This window comes from Apis laboriosa, unplaced genomic scaffold (assembly GCF_014066325.1).
Source record: "Apis laboriosa isolate Shangri-la unplaced genomic scaffold, ASM1406632v1 scaffold39_cov144, whole genome shotgun sequence".
NCBI classification, from domain to species: domain Eukaryota; kingdom Metazoa; phylum Arthropoda; class Insecta; order Hymenoptera; family Apidae; genus Apis; species Apis laboriosa.
Genome location: NW_025223140.1, coordinates 1,401,448 through 1,420,522, shown reverse-complemented (window position 1 = coordinate 1,420,522; position 19,075 = coordinate 1,401,448). Strand labels below are relative to the sequence as shown.

The 19,075-nt window shown below is 26.7% G+C and overlaps 1 long non-coding RNA gene across 1 annotated transcript in view; it reads left to right on the top strand.

Annotated features, from left to right (window-relative positions):
- The first annotated feature begins 315 nt into the window (after positions 1-315).
- The window catches only part of LOC122715603, a 62,115-nt gene continuing 43,355 nt past the window's right edge, over positions 316-19,075 (top strand). The window contains exons 1-2 of the long non-coding RNA XR_006346869.1: positions 316-373; positions 859-1,060. This is a non-coding gene — a long non-coding RNA (uncharacterized LOC122715603). The remainder of the gene's footprint in view (positions 374-858; positions 1,061-19,075) is intronic.

Sequence of the window (19,075 nt, the reverse complement as noted above, 5' to 3'; positions counted from 1 at the left end):
AATCATTCTCTCTTCCTGCGCCTCTCCTCTCCTCCCTCCCCTTCGTCCAAGAGGAAGAGAGGGCAAGGTGCATTGTGTTCTCGATGTCTCATACTCCTTCGCCACTTCGTCCTCTCTCACGATCCTCTAAACTTAGCCTCTCCATCTTTATTTTTCCTCTGTCGCATCTGTACCCTCTTCTTCCTCTTCTCGCGTTAGGGCCATGCTGATTCGCGTTCCCTATTCTCTCGTTCGTTGATGATTCCACTTTGCACTCAGTCGTGTCTAATCTCTCGAACGAGTGAGATAAATCGATCTAAAAATTGTTTCGAAGAATTTTGAAATAGAAGTTTTCGAAAGTTTTCGAAAATTTTCGAGTTCGAGAAAATTCGAGGTAAATCGGTGAGAATATCGTGGAGTCTCCTCTGTACTTTCGAAGGAATTTTTGGAAAATTTTTACTAATTACTCGAATTCAATCGTATCGATGAGGAATTCTTAAAAATTTTTGAAAATTTTAATTAAGTTAGTTAAATAAAAGTGGTATTCTTGTATTCATTTCGAAGAATTTTTCAAAATTTTTGAAAATTTCGAAACAAATAATTTTGAAGCAAATAGTATACATTATTTCGAAATATTATATTTCGTAGCAAATAAAATTTCTAAAAATTTTCAAACAAATATTTTTTACATCTATTTCGAAAGATTTCCATCCAAAAAGTTTTGAAAATTTTCAAACACCTTTCGTATTTATGTCAAAAGATTTTCCAAAATCATCAAACGGTGTAACTTCCTTCGAAGTTGTTTCAAAAAATTTTGCCTAAATTTGCCAATAAATCGCATCTGAGATACACTGGAGGTTCCTCTCTATTTGCCCAAAGGCCAGCAAAGCCGTCAAAGAGAAGCCCGCCGACGACAGTGTGACAGTGTCGCGTCGCGGAGTGAAAAAGTGACAGAGCAACCTATCTAGCTAGGTGTAACGACCTTCCACGCTCGCGTACGCGCCGGGGGAAAGCGAGCAGAGACTTGTGCCGCTTGTTGACCGAGTGTCTTCAAGCCCAGTCTGGCAGAGGGCTTCCGGTCGTGAGTATACTTCTTCCTTCTTCGTGCTTCTCCTTCTCCCTCTTCTTTTTTTGTCTTTCTCTTTCTTCCTCTAGTTTTTGCTGCTTCCACTTTGTTGTTGTCACCTCCTTTTTACGCGACTTTTCTCTTCGCTTCTTCTCCATATTTCCATCTCCCTCCCCTTCCTCTCTTAATTTCTCGCCACTTGAGAAAATGAGGGGGGAGGAAGCGGTTCCTTCGAAATTATTGTGATAAGTGTTTTTAACGTTGGTTGAGAATATTATAGTAATAGTTATGTAATTAGTGTTTAATTGAAGCTAGTGTTAGATAGATTTAAAAGAAGAAGTAGAATATTTTATTTACTGTCCAATAAAATATTTTTATCTATTTTTATCTTAATGCATAATGTGAGATTTAAGAAAAAAAAAAGTAAATAAATGTATTTAGTTAGCAAATAAATTGTGAAGTGTACAGATATTTGTTGATGCATGATAACTATATTAGATAAATTTAAGAAAAGAAGTAAATGGAGGAATTATTTTCAGATAAATCAATTAAAGTATATACACGATTATATCGATATATAATATATATATACTAGATATTAAACTTATATTTATGAAGAAAAAAAAAAGAAATTGAACTTAAATAAAAATTCTTCGAAGCATATTATACGTTTAATATTTTTTGTAAATTCGTAATATTTTTGCACATTTAAAAATATTGCATAACTGTATAAATAAGGCAATTTAATCGATGTATTCATAAAAATCGTAATCCCTATCATCACATCGAATCAAATCGTCTTGGCAAAACAACTTGCCAGTTTCGAAAAACTATTAGGATAGTCCTAGCTGAAACATCCGCAATGACGATCGCAAAGGCGAACCAAGACCGCGGAGAAGAACGTAAGAGGAACGATAAATATTGCGAGGGCGTTACTGAAGAATTTACGGGGACGTAAGAAATCAAGGTGAAAGGAGGCGATAAGGAGAGAGGAGGGGAGGCATTGGAAGAGTGAAAAGGCTTTCCAACAGCAGAGGCAGCAGCCGTCTTGAAGACACTCGGTCAACAAGAGGCGCGAGCCTAAGCCTTCCCTTCTTTTGACGACCGTGTCGCTGAGGACGATACTTTAAACTGCCACCAAGTCTCGCTTTTTACTATCACTTTCCAGACACTGTTCCGATATTATCCTCTTGTTTAGAAGAGTGAAATTTAATAGAGAATTATAAATGAAAAATGTAAAATTTGGGATTTTTTGGATGAGCATTGAATGAGTTGTATTGGGAAATTTTTGAGATTATGGAAGAAGAAAAGAGGAATTTGGAATTTTTATTTAATATAACATTAATGATATAAAGTTTTATATAACATTAATGATTGAAAGAATTCTAAAAAGGAAGAAATATAGAATTTGAATATAGAATTCTTGAATGACTTAATAAGTTAATAAATTATATTGTAAAAAATGTAAAATTTGAATATAAAATTCTTGGTTGATTATTGATGATTATTAAATAAACGAGTTACGTATGAAATTTGACATTGATTAGTAAGAAGAATCGTAAAATATATAAAAGTTAAATACGTATTGATATTGAATTGATAGTTATTTGAAAAATAAATTAAACAATCTTTTAATTCAACTCTTATAATCAAAATTTTTCTATGAGTAATTTTTAAATTTTGTTGCTTTGTCAATTTAATTTGGGGGTTTTGAATTAGGATTGAAAATTAGTATAACATTTTATATTATATATCAATAATCTGAAAATTTGGAATCATTTTTAATTGTAATTATATATTTTTAATTAAAATTATATAAGGATAAATTTATTCTCAATTTCCTGAATTTAATTTATATTTTTGTGTTAATTAGTATCAAGATATAAAATTAGTATCAAAAGTTTTTAACACTTTTTTAAATGTAATTATATTATAATATAATTAAAAAAATAAATACTATACAAATGAACAGTCATCTCATCTTTTCGATCTAAGTATTTTTATGTTAAATTAATATTAAAATGAAAAATTATAAATTATATATATAGTAAATAAAATATAAATTATATATATAGTATGATAAAAAATGAAATCAATTATTTATTAGTACTTTGTTTTTTCAACTTAATTTATATCTTTGTCAAATTAATATTAAAATAGAAAATTATTATAATAAAAAATTTGAAATTTTTATTTATTTTTTTAACTGTATCTATTTAGAATCTTCTGCTAACATTGATTAAAAATTATTTTTATACAAATCTATAATAATAATAATTCCATCTGTTGTTATCAATTACTTTGTTATCAGTTACAATTAAAAATTTATATTATAAAGATTTATAATAATCTTATTTACATTAATAGAACTTTCATCAAAAAAATTTTTTAAATTCTAATTCTAATTCTTTGTTTGAATTTTTGAATTCAAATAATACATTAACTATTGAATAATCTTATATACCAAATGTCCAATTTTATATGGATAAAATTATTCTTTGATATCTTATGTATACGAACTTGAACATATATGTATTATTTATAATATCTACAAATTTTTATTTTTTTTACATATTTTTTATAAGTTTAGATTTTGTAAGATGTACTTTTACAAACACTGTTAAAATTGAAACTCTACGTTTATTATAAATATGTTATAAGTTCATATTATAACACATGAGTAATTCGAGGGGTTTGTTTTCCCTTGGGCTTAATCCCTCTGTTGACCTACATCATCACCTTGCTAACCCTTCAGGTATCAAGGGATCTATGATCCTGTGATGACTATTTAGGTTGTAAACTATCAATTATGATTTATTATAAATTGCAATTAATTGCAAGCAATTATTATTTAAAATCTATCTCATTAAGATAATTGATATTTTAATTTACTTTTACTTTGACTTTAATAAAAACTGCAGAAGATGTAATGTTGTAAGGGATATCAACTTACAATATATCAAATATTTTTTGAAACTAAGACAAAAACTGATCAACTCTAATAATAATTTATTATATATTTATTCATATGTTAAAATTAGAAATTTTTAAAAAATGGAAGTTAATCAAATTGTAGCTCTTGATCTTTTTATTCTCTTTTTATTCTGATTTCTATTTCTAAATCACTCTAATTTTGATGTATATACTTGTATCATTGGTTACGTAAATGTTTCTAAATCGATCTCATTTTAACAATTATTTACATGCCAATTGGCAATTAATTTATTTATCTCACACATTTAATCACTATTTTTCATATTAAAATTATCCTCAACAAGGTCTTTTTTAATAGATTGTTAATTACATCTACTGTATTATACATCTTTCTTTTTTAAAAGCAAACTTTCATACAATTAACAATTTACAATTAATACAAACTGATTGAAATAAGAGAAATCTAATTTTGGTAATCAAATATATAAATATAAACTATTTTGAATATATGTACATTCAAATTTGACAATTTTTATATCAATATTTTTCTTAATAAAGCAATAACAATTTTTGATCAATTGAACACATTTCATACGGTAAATCTTTCCTTTCTATTCTATATAATTTAATACAATTTAATACAAGAAGATTGAAATAGGAGAACCACTCTAATTTTGTCGACCTGTTTACACGCACCAGATTTGGTTGCACATTCAAACGTGACAGTTCCAATGTTAAATACGTTCTCAACGAGGCCTCCTTCGGTGGACAGCTTTTTCGATTCGCTGATCAACACCACATTTTGGCAAATTCACCGAGCCAGGTGAACAACGTTCTTGGCAATCCGACTTGAAGCTGCGTCGAGACAATTTGATTGGTCGGGCAAACATGCGTGTGTACACGCAACAACAGTGACCTGTTTCTGACATCTATTTCACATGGCATTATTGATGTCGTTTACGCGAAAACAGCGCTATACAGCGTGTTAAAATATTCGTAATAGATATCGAGAGTGGACAAAAATTGGACAAATTTTTCTTGCACAAAGAAAATCGTAAAAGATGATCGCATGGAATGGATGGAATTGAATTTTCTATGGAATATTTGAAATATGGAATATATGAAATATTTGAAATATCGTTGATTGTAAGTTATAACAAATGGAACAGAAGTGGAGTAGACTTCAATAAAGCTCGTTTATATTTATTTCAAATACAATCGCAAAAAGAAAATGATATTTTATATTATCGATATATCAAAAGATAATCACAATTTAAGCTTGCATTAAATTCGAAGCTTTATCTCTTAAATTAATGAATAAATCTCAACCAATATTTATATTTATTTCGTAGTTAATAAATGTAGTTTCAAAATAATAATAAATATTACACTCCATAACAATTTTATAAAATCCTGTTTTAACTCCTTTGCTATCAAAAATAACTCATCTCCTTGTAAATATTTCCTCCACATCTTATTAATTGACTTTTATTCAATATATAAGTCAATGAATTTATCAACAATTTCATTGATTCTATTTATTTATTTTTTTTCTTTTGCATATGTTTGGTGAATAAATATTATGAATATATCAAAGGATTAATAAACTCGGACAATCCTCACACACCACGAATCGTTCCATTCCACTGTTTTTGTATCAGCTCTCAGGTTAACAGGATTTCGATATAATACAGAATTGAATTAATCGTGTTGTAAGGCGTATTAACACTTTGTATGTGAACAAAGGTACAGCTGTTGGAGGAAGGCGCGAGAACTAGTCGTCGTGTTGTTAGCTTGTCGCTCGATCGTATTGTGAACTCGGTTTCAAAGGAGCTGCTTGTTTGCACGCAGTTCCATTTCTTTCTCTTTATATGAAACTATTCTATGTAAACTTTGACTAAGCTTTTTCTTTACTTTTCTTCTTCTTTTTTTTTTTTTTTGGAAATGGAGTGTATTTTATTTAATTGTGAGAATACAAAGATGGAATGTTATATCGTTTTAAGATAAAGGGTTAATGTTTCATTGCCAATTGTATTATTAATCCAATTATTTGTACAAACTTATTGCGATTATATAATAAATTCTTATGATAAATTTAGTTATATATATAAAATTATATATTATAGTTACATTTTAGATAAATAGTAATTTCTCGAAATATATAAGTATGATACAAAACAAGAAAGATATATGATAAATTAAATAAAAATTGAAAAATAAAATTAGGACAGATTTGCACAATAATTCAAAAGAATTTAACATTTATCATTTAATCACTATATTGAGATTAATCATCACATCAATTTATGTTCACATTCACAATATTAAGTAGATCATTAAATTATTATCTTATTTAAACATTAAATCGTTTCAATCAAATTTATTAAAATATTAGTTGATTTAACAATATTATAATATATATGATTTATATTCTTTTACCAAAGATCAAGGTATGAAATTGAATTAAACATCAATTTAACTGTCGATATAATTGTTCCAATTGTTCCTGTACGTATTGTACACAAAGAGCAGTATCTATTTGAATTTGATTTGTAATCGTGGATGGATTAAATTATCCACTTACAAATTAATATATTCGCTAATTAATATATTCATGAAATATTAACAATAAACTTTTAAAAATAAATTACAACCTGAAATTAATATTAAACTGTTTACAGTTATCTTGTTAAAAATTCATTAAAATATTATATAACAATATCGTGATAATCAAATTCACGTATTTCCATTAATTGTAAGAATTCCAGATACATAACTTTCAGTTTACAGTTTTAGAGACTATTATTCGACAAACAATTGAATTGTTGTTGTTGAGTTTTATTGTACCCAAACAAAAAACAGTATCCATTTAGGGGTGGATTTGATTTGCAAAAGGATGAATTTGGATTGCAAACCCTACGCACGAAATCGTGGATAGATAAACGATTAAATCATCCACTCGCAAACGTGGGGGTGATTTAACATTTTCATCGATCACCATTGTCACGATTCGTTTCCCTATTTGCAAATTCAGCGAAAACAATCACTGTTTGTATTTACACGCGATTGTTTGCCTCCAGATACCAATTAACCAATATTCTTGGCGACAATTTCAATCGTGTTTTCGCTTAACATTGGCAATCAATTATTCAACAGGAAATTATGCTGCAAATCCTCAACCTCTTTAACTCTTCCACAAACATCGTTCAACATCTTATACATGATTTTTTTTTTAAATTCTTAAGCTATTTTGGACAGGAAAGAAATTGACGTCGAAAAAGCTTTGTGCTGGTCGTAACCTTTTAATATTTTCATCTAACGCCTCTGATTTGAGAGATTTTGTTTTTGACACGAAATTTGAATAATTTTGATATATTTTGCGTAGGAGATAATAATCGATTGTTTTTGTTTCGATGGGAAATTATCCGGTTTAATTATTTTTATTTTCAATTTTTATTTAATTTTTATTACGAATTCATAAATCGATATGTAAAATTAAATTCAAATTTATAAGTTATTAGATAGTTAATTAATTGAGTTTTGGTATAATTTTTGTTTTGTTTGAGTTTGGTATAATTTTGTAATTAGTTTGTACATTACAAATACAGAAATTGATATTTGTAAATAGTTTTGATTTAAGATTTAATTAATTTTAGATTTAATTTTTAATTTGTAAAAATTTGTATTGAAGATTCGAGCAGTGATTTTGTTTTTGAGAAGTGGTTTTCAATCGGATCGATATGTTATTCAGAGATTGACAATTTTATAATTAATTTTATAATTTTATCTCTGTTTCATGAAAAAGTTGTCCAATATAGTTGCAGATTAGAATTATTTAATGGATTCAATATTATTTGTTTTTACAATTATTTAATACGATTGTTTAATATATTATATGTACAAATCCAAACCATCGTGTTCAATTAATTAATTTATAAGGTAATTAATTGGTCGATATTTGAATATAATAATATAATATAAAAAAAAAATTGGAGTAAATATTGTTTGATTTCTATATTTATAATTTTTATAGATTAAATCTCGATAAAATTTTAGGACAGATAAAGAAAGAAACGCCTAGTAACATTTAAATTTCAAAATTTACAACTGTTCTTTTTTTAAATAAAAATCGCTATTCCACTATATTTATATTCATTGGCTATTGCAATTTCAATTTTTTTTTTTTTTTTAGGTCTTTGTCCGGATCATTCTTTGTTATTTGCATCGGTGAGCTATCTATTTTTTGTAAAAATTGATCTTGCATAAAAATATCTAGTAAAAATAGCGCACAGAAAATAGTGCTCAGAATTCTGCATGCATTTACATATTGCACAGTTTGTATATCTATTTTTTCTTATATATAATTATTAATAATAATCATGTTCTATAAGGGAAAAATATATATGATGATTATAAATATTTTATATAGTTTATAAATTTCAAATTATATTGAATTTACAAATTCATACAAATTTGATAAAAAGTTTAAATACAATCAATAAGATTTGTTGAATTATTTTTCAAATAACTGCAATAATTTAAATTTTAAAATAATAAAATAGTTGAAATAATTATAATATTTTTTTATGATTATTAATTACATATTTGATGTATATAAATATTTATTCAATTCAAAGTATAAAAGTTTATTTCCATTGACAATTATAGTACTTCTAATTTTCAAGAATTTTCAATTTTCAATTCAATTCTAATTTTAAATATATATTTATGAATTATTACTTAGATAAATGTATTTAGTGATTTATTTCAAAAAAATTCTTACAAATTTCAAGATTTATATATTAAACACTCCTTAATTGAAAAAAATTTGTATTCCATATAAATCCAACCATTTTCCCAGATCTTCCAAAAATCCAAACTTACCCATCAAAATATACATCATATCTCATATCAATTAACAATTAAATTTCAAATAAATTACAAGTAATTGAAAAAAAAATTTATTTGAAAATGTTCGAATAATATTTATTCACATATATCCGTATATACTATAATTGATATATATTTCTTCCTTCCTATAACTCCTCATTTATTCAATGTTATAATTATTCGAATGCTTTGAATGATACTTTGACAAATAATTGATCGAATTTTTTCATTTCTTAATTTCCAACTCATTAAATTTCTGCTTATATCGAGATCCAAACATCGTTCAACCCTGAAATCATGATGCACGCCATCCACCACATCTCTCTCGCCATACGTATAATTCGATCGTGAACGCGGCTCAATAACCGAAACTTCCTTATCGACCGTTCCTTTCCACCGTTTACACCGACCGAGTCCGGAAGACGAAGCGGCTGCACGTGAATCGGCTCTAGTGAAAGAGACACACGCTAGAGAAATGGGGGAGGTGGAGGAGGAGGAGGAGGAGGGGACGATATCGCGCGAAAAGGAGAGTGGAGGAAGGGTTGGTGGAGAGAAATGGTGGATGGAAGGGACGTATTGCAGGGCCCTGGCAGGCACGACGATGCATTTAATAATTAACTCGCTGGATACACGACGATGGATGTCTGACGGGGGTTTCGCCGGGGGCTGGTGGCCAGGCAAGGGGTGCAAGACGGAGAGGTTGGTTTGTTGCAAGGGCGAGGGACGAAGGGAAGGTGGATGGAGGATAGAAGAAGGAGTGAGAGGAGGGGAAGGGAGAGATGGAGAGGAGAATGGTGGTCTGGAGGAAAGTGGGTGGGGCGGATGAGGGAAAGGGGTAGTGCTTGGGGTAGGTAGGAAGGTTGGCAGCCGGAATGGCTCTCGTGGATGCTGCGCGACGATCAATACACCACGTGATGCCACGCGTCACGTCCTTCTCTTTTCCACTTTCCGTTCGTTCTTCTTCTCACCCTCTCGGTCTGCTGCTTCTTCCCTTTTTCCTGCTTGTTCTTTCTTTTTCAGTCTCTATTATAGTCTGATTCCACGACTCTCTCTCTCTCTTCTTTCCTTTTCTGATGCTCTCATTTCCATCGGCCCCTTGGCTCTATCTTCTTCCCTACTCGACTCTCTTCTCGTTTTTCCACCCTCTTTCTCTTTTCTGGTAATCTCGCTATTTTCTTCATTTTTTGATCCGTTTTAAGCTTCGCTCTTTCTCCCTCTAATTGTAGCCAACCGGTTTCCTTTTCTTTTGAGCCGGATCTCTCTTTTTTCTTACCTCTGTTTAATTCATCCCCTCTAACCGGCGCCGTTTCTCTCTCTTAGGCCTCCGATTCCTCTTTGTTGGCCTCTACGCTCGAATCTTTTCGTTTTTTATTTTTCGTATTTTCATTTCTATTTTTGTTTTTCGCTCTTATTCTTCGCTATCTCGACCAACCCCTTCGCTAGAGCGTCGTATCTGCGCGTTTCGCTCTCTTTTCATTTAGCAATCATAATCTTCCAGCTCCGCTATTCATAATATTCGCTATCTTTCGCTCACTACCGATTCTGGTCGTTTTGTTGCAATGCATAAGTTGAAAGATTTTTTAAATAATAATAAATGGATAACCGAATATTTCTATTTCTTAATGCGATAAGAATTTTATGGATAAACTTTTCTCTTCTAATATTAAACAAATATATTTAAACATATCCGATTAAAATATTTCAGTATTTCTAGTATTTTGTTTCAAAATCTCCTTCCTATGCAACATTAGGAAATCCATATGGTTTTATTTTCTTTTTTATCTTTTTAAGTATAAGAAAATCTCCATTTATGTATTATGATATTCAAAAGAATTAATAATAATTTTTTGAAGATAATACAATAATGAAAAAAAGTATTAAAAAGTTTAAAAATGTATTCATATATTATTGTATTAAAAAATGAAACATTAGTATTAAAAAATGAAACGTATAGTGTTATGTATCGAAGAATCTCAAGAGTATAAAATGAATTCTGCAATTATATAGCACGAAGACTTAAATACAGTTTTTTGAACGTTCTTTTTCTCTGCCTTTCTTTGTGTAACCACAAGCTAAAATAAAAAATTAGAAGAGGGAAATTCTGCACTATTCCGTGAAATCCTATCCGCGCGTTCTACCGAACTGCTCGTTTATTCGTTTATCGAAAAAACGCCACGATTTTCATTATTTTTTTCTTCTTCTTTTTTCTTTTTTTTTTTTTTGCACACGTTATCGACCGAGCTCTGCGCCTCTCCGTCTTCGAAAAAGCGTACGTTTTCACGCGTCGAAGCAAACCGTGATTCGTATCTCGCGCGAGACAAACGATGTCGATCGCACGTCTGCGATTTCCGAGCGCTCCTGGATCTGGAAGAATTTTTACCAATACTCGAAATGGAACGAGATTTCGTATACATTTGTATGGATGGCTCAGTTATTTTATTATTTCGTTCGTTCACTTTAGATTACGATTGTTCGTAAATTGATTAGATTAGATTAAGTTAGATTAATATGAAAGATATTATTTCGTTAGGTTAGATTAATATAAAAGATATTATTCAATCGAAATTTTATTATATTTGTGGATCGTTTAGATTATTTTATTATTTCATATATTTCATATGTTAGATTATTTTATTAAATTATTTTATTATTGAAGTTATTTTATTTAAGATGTAGATCATGATGACTTGTAAAGTGTTTAAGTTAGGTTATGTTAGATTAGATTAATATAAAAGATATTATTTCAATCAAGATTTCTATGAATAAATTATTTTATTATTTCATCATCTGTTCGTTTATTTAAAATGTAGATCACTTGTAAAATTATTAAATTAAGTTAGATTAAATTAGATTAATATGAAAGATGTTATTTAATGAAAATTGAAATTTCATCACATTTGAATGGATGATTTTGTATTTTATTATTTTGTTATTTGTTTACTTAAGCAAAGAACATTGCTTATAATGGTTTGTGATATGATTAGGTTAGTTAGATTAGTTTGATATGAAAGATGTTATTTCAGTTAAGATTTCGTTATATTTCTATGGATGATTAGATTATTTTATTATTTTGTTGAAATTATTCGTTTTTTTTTGAAATGTAGATTAATTGTAAAGTGATTAGATTAGGTTAGGTTAGATTAATTAATATGTTAAAGATATTATTTGAATTAATATTTTACATATGGTTATTTTATTATTTCATTGGATCTATTTAGTTATTTAAAAATGAAAATGTAGAACAAATTATTTGAACATGAATGATTTGTAAATTGATTAGATTAGTTTGTAAAGTGATGAATTTGAAAAATTGTATTTATAATAAAAATTATCCAGCATTTGTTTATTTTAACGTAACATTAATTTATGTAAAAGTAGGAAGAAATAAATGAAAATAACTTGTGATTTACCACGGTGGATATTGAAAAAATATCACCATGCATATTAAATATTTTATATTTGCACTAATCTTTTAAGTCTCTAGTTTTTAAGTTTTCAGACTCTAAATCATTTTCATTTTCATATATAAATTATAAAACTGATATATAGGGTGGAAGGCAAAAACATAAATTGTCCTCATAGAAGATATTATTAGATATAGAATATTTATTAAAAATATAAAATTATTTAATATTAATATCAGAATTCTTTATTTCTAATAATCGTTTCAATTCATTTTTATATGTATTTGAATCTTATGTTTTAAATTTTTATCTTTTACGAAAAAAATGATTTATTTTTACAATTTTTAAAAGATAATTTTTTCAGATTTTTTTTATTTTAATTGAAACGATAGACAGAAAATAAATGTAACAAGATCAAATCTTATTCTAAGTTGTTTGTAATTTTTAATTTTATTTGTGAGAAATTCTATTACCTACATTCTGTGACAATCGATAGTGTTGAAAAGTACACCCATAGAAAGGGACACCAGTTTGGAATCTGATAGGATCTATTTTATGAACAAAAGTTCCAATAAATAAATAAATACAGATTTCATAAAAAAGAAATTTTCCAATTAAAAAATATTCTTTTCTATATATTTTCTTTTATCTTTTAAAGAAAAAATTTTTAATCCAGACATAATTCGATAAAATTTGTGAGAGATAATTTCGTGAGAGAAAAATAATTGATTTTTTTTTTTTAAATATCTTCTATATTAAAATATAAAAATAAATAAAATTGAAATATATTTTTAGAATACGAAAACAGCAGAAGAACGAAAGAAAAAATTTTTAGAAACTATTTTATTTTTGTATGTGCTAATTAATAAAATTAGCAAATTAGTTAGTAATTTTTTATATTCCTACTCACAAAGTTTCGTTAAAAATAAATTCTATTTTTTAATTCTTAATTTTTCAAACAGAATTTATAATAAAATATTTTTAATAAAATATCATGAATACATACAATATAATATATATATATATGATCAAATATTACTTTAAAATGATGAAAAATTCCATTGTATTTTTCATTTTTTCGAACATACTTTAATTATCCAAAATACAGTAAAATTTTAAACTACAAAATATTCAGATTTTATTATTCTATCATCCAGCTGTAAAAAATATTATATTCACTCAAAATTATATAATTATATTAAAAATATATTTCAAAAATATATTATAATATATTTTATAATATATTTTAATATATTTTTTATAATATATTATAATATTATAAAAAAATATATTTCAAATATTATAAATTATATTAAAATTATATAAAATTTATTCAATTTGCGCTTATAATTTATATATAAATTACATTAAAAATTAAAATATTAAAAAAATATATATAATTTGATTTATATACACTCAAAATTCAAACTTATATGAATTTCTCAATAAGACACTATTCTTGTGATACTTTCTTCTATCCAATTATGCATATTATACATTTCATCAAATTTTCGAATCGAAATGAAATTTTCAAAATTTTCAAAATTTTCAAAATTTTCAAATACTTTCATGAGCAAATATACGTTTCTTCTTTTTTTTTTTTTTTATGCGACAAACACCATCACAAACGAATACCATCCTCTCAGGCGAGCGTTTCCACCATTTTCTTTATAATCTTGTCCCAAGAAGACGATCCTCCGGGGGAAAAAGGAAGAAAAGGATATCGTTAGTCGTTTCGAAGACCCGCGAGACTTTAATTATGATGTAACCGGATCGTCGCCGTTTCCGGGAGGGGAAAGTAGGACGAGCAATAAAGGGATCCCGGTACTGCAAGTTATCGAGATTCATATTTTCCGTTTGTTGGGCTCCTCTTCGCCCCGGATGAATATTAATCAAAACAACGTTTAGCGGACGGAGGAGGTGGGGGAGGAGGGGTCGAGGGTCGGAGAGAAATACGGAGTATCCTGTAATTGGTGGTACAATTGGATAAGAAGTAGTTCTGCGTGAAAAAAAAAAAATAAGGCGAAAATCAGTAGAACAAAATCATTTTTATTTTGAATCATTTTGTTTCGAGAGTGAAACAAGTTTCGAAAGATTGATTGTTTTTTACGATTACGATTATATTCGATAAAGGATATAAGGATTTTTGAATATGATTTTTGAATATGAAAATAAGCAAAAGTAGTTTTTTTTTTCGTTTGAAAAAGTTACTTTTCGAAGAAAAATTTCGATTTTAAAAATAAGAATTATAAAAAAAATAAGAATTTCAGTAATACGTTTTTTTTTATTTTTGTAATTCTAATTATTGATGGTTTGTGTTTAAATGTTAAAAACGATTAATTTTTAAATTTATTTTTATTAGAAGGAAAATAAAGTTTCGAATGAAAAAATTTTATTTTATATTTTTCGAGTTATTTTTTCATTTCTTGTCTGGACGCACTATTAGTTTTTACAGGGAAGCCTAAATGGATGATTCGTGACGATCGAGATATTGAAATAAATTTAAATGAACGAGGAAAGCGCAAATTGGATGAATTTCCTGCTGAATTCGCTATCTCGATATTTTGTAATTTAATTAGAGAAGAATGATGAGAAAGAAAGAGGTAAGAATTTGAAGAGAGAAGAATTATAAAAATAGAGGAATGATAAGAGTTTAGAAATAAATGAATAGTAGAGATGATGAGAAATTATGAATAAAAAAAATAGTAAGAATTTGAAAATTTAATGATAAGAATTTTAAAAAATTTATAAAAAAAAATGGAACATATAAATGTTAATGTTTCATAATGTAATAGTAAAAGGATAATGAGAAATAGATGATTGAAAATAGAAAAATAATAAAAATGTTAAAAAAAAAATTAGAAATATTAAGAATGATGAGAAATTGCAAACAAAGTGATAAAAATTAAAAAATTTAAAAAATATTCAAAAAAAAAATTCATAGAAACTTTAATGTTTCATAATTTAATAACAAAAAAGTAAAAATTTGATAAAATTTTAAGAAGAGGAAGATTATAATTTAAGAATAGAAAAATAAAGAAAAAATGATAGAGATGAATGTAAAAATTAAGAATTGAGAAATTGATAAGGAAAAAAAGAGAATTGATAAAATATACTCATTATTTTTTTTTATTATTAATATTTATATATGAAATTTAGTATTTATTTTAGTAAATGTTAATTATCAATATATTCATATATGATAATATGTCATTTATATATATAGTACTATATATAGTACAGTATTATAGTACTGTAAAAAATTAAATTATCATAAATTTTATTAAACTAATTATTTATAATATAATAATATAATTATCTTGGCACTCAAATCAATTTTTCACAAATTTTCTATTTTTTATCAATTTTTTTAAAAAAAATTAAAAAAAATATTTTTGTATCAATTATTAATATTGAAAACACATTTTGTAAAAAAGATATAACATATTAAATTATTATATTGTAATCTATTTTATACGTCAAAAAGAATAAAGACTAATTATTTAATTGACTAATATTTAATTAACTAATTGTTTAATTAATTTAAAACAAAATTATTCGCAACAAAATAATTATTTTTATCTTTAAATTTTTCTTATGTTTAAAAGGAGCTTTGTAAATTGAGTCATTATAGCATGAAAGCAAATCTGTTCACAACAGAATAGTAATCTTGCCCGAATTACTCTTACAATGTACTTAATTACACTGGACAAAGTAATCCGGATAATTACATTTGTCGAAATTGAAACAAACACCAATTTCCAACTCTCAAACTCTTCTCTTAAACGAGGGAAACTAATATCTTTTCTTTACTGGAGGATATCATTCCAAACACTTTTCTAACTACTCTAAAATTCTATTTGCATCCTAATCTCGCCGGACAGAGGATTTTACACAACTAAATGAAAAAAAAAAAAAAATGAAAGAAAGGACATCGAGAGGAGGAGAAAGGGTACGAGGAAGAAAGTTTCACGTAAAATGAAGTAGCCAACAGTTTATTTCCAGCTCGTTCGTGCAGTACAAACGCTCCAAAATTGCAAATCTCCTCGATTGATCTCGGATGAATATTTAAGCCTGTTGCAAATCGCGTGGTTCACTCTCTCTTTTTTTTCACCTCGCTTTGACCCCATCCTGAATAAAAATTTTTCCATTTTATGTATGTGTATCATATCTATCATATGTAGAATAATTAAACTTTTTTAGAAATCTGTGTGAGAGGAGACCGGTTAACAAACGAACGGGATAGAGTATACGGATAAAACTTTATTAGATGTATGATAATATAAAAGCAAAAAAGAATAAAAAAATAATGAAAATACAATGTTATTCGATAATTTTTAGAGATTCAAAATGGTTCATAAGTACAGGTTCGAAACTTCACCACCAGATGGCAATATTGCATAGACAATAAGCTTGATTGAAATATTTCTAATAAAATTAATTGTTGCATTTATTATTTTATTTTAATCGTGTCATGTCAGATGCGTTTTATGGATCATCTTTATTAGATAATGTCTAGAATAAAGTTTTTCCAAATGATAGAAAAAAAGTAATTATGATAGTGATAGTTATGAAGAGAATAATTAAATTAATTGATTTTTTACTGCTGAAATTCATTGTTTTAGTTTTAATTTGTAAAAATTGTAAAATACAATTTCAGAAATATGATTTAAAATTAATAAGATCTTTTAAGAATTTTTAAAACAAAATGACGATTGATTTTTTTTTTTTGAAAACTGAAAAAATTTGGAACTATTTTTCTAGTTGTAACTATTTAGAGATTGATAACAATTTCACTTGCATCAATCTTTTGTGAAAGAATTTTTTGAAGTTATGAGATTCTAACCTAACTTTTGACCAAGTAAATTCTTGAAACAATCTCAATCTTTTTTTGTTGGTAATATATTCTTTTTATTTATAGATTTACAAATTTATTTTTTATTTTTATTAATTTCTTGTAATTAAAAGATTTTTGATTGAACTTTGAAAATTTATAATTTATTTCTTTTCTCTGTTAAAAATTTTTTTTACAGCAGAGTTCGTTCCCAAGTGATTTGAAATCGTTTGTTTTTGATATCAAATGCATCAATAATTTCACAAATATTAGTCAGTAATTATACACAGTTTAATTAGGCTCTGTAAAGTCGGCCATCGATGATCCATGCAGCATTCTGATCTATTTGCTCATTAAGTTTTGCTGTCCTGCTATGATGTATAAACAGAAATGTTTAAAGAGGCATACTTGTCACGTGTAAGCATGATATAATGAATTATTAGGTGTAGAAATTTGGAATTATTGTTTCGATAAATGGAAAAGGATACAATTTTTTTCTATATTTGGTTTATTAATTTTTTTTAAATATTCTTTTATATCTTTCTATGAAAAATATGAACAAGCACAAAAAAAAAGAAAAGTATAAAAAATATTAGATGTATTTCTTTCTCTATTTTCATTGAGAAATGATTTATAAAAATTATTAAAATATTATTTATACTTTTAAATTTTTATTTTCATTTTAATTCGTTTATTTCTATAAATTTTTTTATATTTAGAAGTTCTTTGTTAAAATTTATTAACTGTATAAGAAATATTTTATAAAAAATAATTAATAAATATCCAAGGAAATTTCTTTTTTTTTTTATATATAGAAAAAAGAAAATACAAACGACAAAACTTTTGGTTAGATTAAATTAAATCAGGTTATATTAAATATAGACCATCTTTATATTTCCATTTTTCACTTTCAAATACAAAATTAAATCCCTTAAAAAATAATAAATTCATCAATGATTTGAATAATAAATGAAATTGTAAAACTTCTTCACTTATTAATTCGAAAATTAATTCAATTTATAAATTAATTTCATACTCCATTTTAAAACCATTGAATCTTTTTCCCACAAATCCTTCATCTTCAAATTCTAAATTATGCCATTAAACGATAATCAATTCGTAAAATTGAACAAATGGCAGAACTTTACTAGGTTACTCTTAAAATCTCATCAATTATTGAAAAAATTAATCTTCTTTAACTGCTGCTTAAACACCTCTCCAAACCATTTTTTCCACGAATCCTTCACTTTCAAGTATTAAATTACCACGTTAAACGCTGTAAATAATACCGATTCATCATTTCGAGCATTTTGTATAACACGGGTAACTATTTTATTTGTGGTGGCAAAAATGAAATTTTCATTGTGTTTCTCTTTCTCTCTCTTTTTCTCTATTATTATTTATTTATTTATTTTTTTATTGCAACATTTATATCCCGCGGTTCTTGTCCATGCGTTGAAAAACGTTTAATTCATTTAATTCGTGCAAGGATTTCCTCCTGAGGAGGCGACTTGTCCGATAAAATTAAATTTGCGCCAAGTATCAGGGCTCACATCGTGTGCATCATGTTTCACGGAAACTGCAATAGTGGAAGTGAAATCGTGTGAATCCACGAAACAAGATGGAATCTCTGTGTTTGTTGAAAACACATTGTTTGATCGACTTTTATCGTTCGAGTATGAATATATGGAAAAAGTTTCTAGATTATTTTTCTCTCTTTCTCTTTCTCTGTCTCTTCCTTTTTTGACTGCGTTGCTATTTGATTGTTATTGTTCCAGGATCGAATGTTCTAGATAGATATACTTTTCTTATGGATTTTTTAAATCGAATTTAATTGACCAAAATTGAAAAGGTTTCTTGAGAAAATAAAGAAAGGTTTATAAAATATGTAACTGCAGATCAATTATGTAATAATGATTATATGATTATAATTAATTAGATATAAATCAATAATTATGAGGTATTATA